Raw genomic sequence first — 3825 nt, forward strand, 5'->3', positions numbered from 1 at the left:
TAGGATTTAAGGATGGAGCAACATCCACAAATCAGTGTAATACATCATAATGACAGACTGAAAAATAACAGTTGTGTAATCATAGATGCACAAAATAATTTGACAAAAGTCAGCACCTGATTTTAAAGACTCCACATTTTGGTACACAAGTTATCTTACCTTATTACAAGAAAAGTCATGTTAAAAAGCACATACCCAAGGGTTCAATTTTGAAAAATGGTAACATTTTCTTCTAAGATCCAGAACAATAGAAGGATGCCTACTCAACATAACCCTGGAATACTTTGGCAGAAGAGATAAATAAGAAAAAAAAAAATAGGCATTCCGGGAGCTGTGGTCAGCGGCGCGTTGCCCTGACGCCGGCCGGCCGGGCGTGGGGGCCTGTGGGAGGTGGCGCGGCCTGGGCCAGCTGTGGGGCGGAGGCGGAGGAGAGGCCTGCGGCGGCAGGGAGCTGTGTGGCCGGGAGCGGGCGCCCGGGCCGAGCCTAGCCGATCCAGAGCGGGCGGCAAAGGCCGGCGCGGCGAGTAGAAACCATGTCGGTGTTCGGGAAGCTGTTCGGGGCTGGTGGGGGTAAGGCCGGCAAGGGCGGCCCGACCCCCCAGGAGGCCATCCAGCGACTGCGGGACACGGAGGAGATGCTAAGCAAAAAACAAGAGTTCCTGGAGAAGAAGATTGAGCAAGAATTGACGGCCGCCAAGAAGCACGGCACCAAAAACAAGCGCGCGGCCCTCCAGGCACTGAAGCGCAAGAAGAGGTACGAGAAGCAGCTGGCGCAGATTGATGGCACGCTGTCCACCATCGAGTTCCAGCGGGAAGCCCTGGAGAACGCCAACACCAACACCGAGGTGCTCAAGAACATGGGCTACGCTGCTAAGGCCATGAAGGCCGCACATGACAACATGGACATCAATAAAGTTGATGAACTAATGCAGGATATTGCTGACCAGCAAGAACTTGCAGAGGAGATTTCCACAGCTATTTCTAAACCTGTAGGGTTTGGAGAAGAGTTTGATGAGGATGAGCTCATGGCAGAATTGGAAGCACTAGAACAGGAGGAGCTCGACAAGAATTTGCTGGAGATCAGCGGTCCTGAAACAGTTCCTCTACCAAATGTTCCCTCAATAGCCCTACCATCCAAACCCACCAAGAAGAAGGAAGAGGAAGACCAAGACATGAAGGAGTTGGAGAACTGGGCTGGAACCATGTGATTGGCCCAGAGCAGCTAGGCCCAAACAGACTCTGATGACCTGCGCAGCAGTGGGCGGGCAGGCAGGCGTGCGTGTGCGGGCAGGCGGGCAGGGCAGGGCAGTGCAGGCCGGGGCTGCTGCACTCGAATCTCACTCCAAAGCAGTGGCTGCATCGCTGCTCACCTCGCATAGCATGGCCTGTGCCCAGCGGGGCGGGGGGAGGGGCGGGCAGGGGGAGGTGCCTGCTGTTTATAATGTCGAATTTCTGTAAAATAAATTGTATTTGCAAATCCAAAAAAAAAAAAAAGAAAGAAAAGAAAAAAAAAATAAAACACAACCCAACTGAATTTTTTTTTCTGTTTGTAATGCCATGGTTCTATATGAAAGAATAGCTCACATAGTTAAAAACAAATTTAGTAAGGCTGTGATAACACAAAATGAATGTACAAAAACTGGTTATACCTCTACAACAGCATGTAACACTCAGGCTTCCATGGCAGTTCACTAGAGGCAGGGTGAGTGAGTGAATCTTGGAGGAAAAGCAGGAGGCAGACAGGCTCAGAAGAGAACTCACAGACTGAGCCTAGTAATTGGGATGGGTGGGTGGGAAGGAGGCAGGCCCACCTCTGGGTCACTGGTCCTCGTACACCAGGGCCTCGTGAACACGCCATCTGGGGGTGAATCTAACACTCTGGAGGAAAGAGCCAGTACTGTGCAAAAGTCAGAGAATCACCTGGAGGGGAGACTGGGCTCGTCCCGGCAGGCTCCTGGATACATGAGGAGCAAGGGCATGGCACTGGCTGGGGACTGGGCACTGCCCCCAGGATAGCTGTGCCTCAGGAAGAGGCAGGAATGCACCTGGAGAGACCTAAGGGGAGAAAGGATTTGAGGGAGTGCCAAAGGAGCTCCCCATTATGTGTGTCTGTGTGCCTCTATACACCCTTACCATTTGGGGCCTACAAGGAACCCTGAGGCTACTACCCTAATAAATGCCATAAGTGGTCCACAACACAGTTCGTGGGCTGGAAAGATGCTTGGTGGAGTGTGGAGAGGAAGACAGCAAAAAGTCAGAGAGGTGTGGCTTTGCCAGTGGGTGTAGTGCAGGGCATTCAGCTGGAGCCTTAGTAGTGAGCACTCCAGTTATAAAAATAATGTCAACACTGTTCTGTCACATCTCTTTCTTTCATTTGTTATGTCTTTTCTTGTCTTTACCCCTCCCTTTTCTCTTTCTTTTTCCTTCTCCACCCACCACATCCCAGTGTACCTGTCAGTAGGCCATGTCTTTATAGATCATTTAAAAAAGGGTGAAATTGTTAAAACAAGTTTAGTGTATATGACTGACATATGGTAAGATCTGTTGTTTTAACCTATTGATGTTGATATAGCCATAGACCTGTTTATTCTAAAGTCTGAATCCAACCAGTAAGTTCTTCCCTCTATGTTCACAAATTGAGAAAACTCTGAAGACATAGGTATAGGCAAAGAAATCCTGACAGAACCTCAAGAAATAGAAGCATCATCACATGGGACCATAGCAAATGAAAGCTTCTGTATAGTGAAGGCAGCAATCAGTACAGTGAAGCAAGATTATAGAATGGAAAAGAATGTTTACCACGGTGGACTGAGCACAGCTACACATAATATAAAGAACTCCGAGCTTGGACCCCCACCACAAGAGAAAGACTCCACTGATACACCCACACAATTGTCAGAAGAAGAAATTCAAATGGCCAGCAGGTACATGGCAAGATGCTTGGCATTTGTGGCATTAGAGAAACAAAAATCAAAACAGCACAGAGATTCTACCTTATTCCAGTAAGAATGATCATTGTCAAGGACTCAGAAAACAACAGATCCTAGAGAGGAGGTGAGCAATAAGTGGCTCTTAGACTTCTGGTGGGAATGTAAATTAGTACAGTAGAACTACTTTGGAAATCAATGTGAAGATTTCTCAGAAAAATAAAAACAAAATTTCATTTGACCTAGATGTACTTTCCCAAAAGAATGAAAGTGGTCATAATGCAACAGAATATTCCTATCCATGTGTCTTACAGCATAACTCACAATAGCTAAATCCACAGAAGCAGCCTAAATGACCATCAGCAGGTCAATAAACAAGGAAAATGTGGTGTATGTGTATGATGGAGTACTAAACCATAAGAAGGATAAATGTGAGTCATTTGTAGGCATATGGCTCTTCAGATGGTGTACTAAGTGAAATAAATCAGTCAGAAAGTGTTAAATATCCTACGGTTTCTCTAAGACAAGGAACCCAAAATTTAAATACTTTTAAAATCAAAATTAAAAAATCACATCCAGAAACAGGTAGAATCTGTAGAGATGGAAAAGGGACGTGGCAGATGATGTAGATGGCAGGGTTGGTGAACAGCAAGAGTAAAGAAGGTGCAGTATGTATCTGTGTCAATCTGAGTGTAATCAATGTGTACTGCATATGTACAGTAATAAAAATTGTAAAACTCAGAAGGAAATTAAGAAGATAATCATATATATAGTAGCATAAAAAAGCATGAAAGTCTTGGGGCTAAACAGTGGAGGTCAAAGATGTATATGCAGACACAGTTGGGGTGAAACCCTGCTGCTGCAATCCCTGCAGAGAGTGTAGAGGATAGAACCACCC

General features: G+C 46.3%; 1 pseudogene; it reads left to right on the plus strand.

The window, feature by feature from the left end:
• The first annotated feature begins 375 nt into the window (after nucleotides 1-375).
• Nucleotides 376-1421, plus strand: LOC101578609 (annotated as a pseudogene).
• The last annotated feature ends 2404 nt before the right edge of the window (nucleotides 1422-3825 follow it).

The sequence above is a fragment of the Octodon degus genome, unplaced genomic scaffold, assembly GCF_000260255.1.
Source record: "Octodon degus isolate 3935 unplaced genomic scaffold, OctDeg1.0 scaffold00026, whole genome shotgun sequence".
In the NCBI taxonomy this organism is placed as follows: domain Eukaryota; kingdom Metazoa; phylum Chordata; class Mammalia; order Rodentia; family Octodontidae; genus Octodon; species Octodon degus.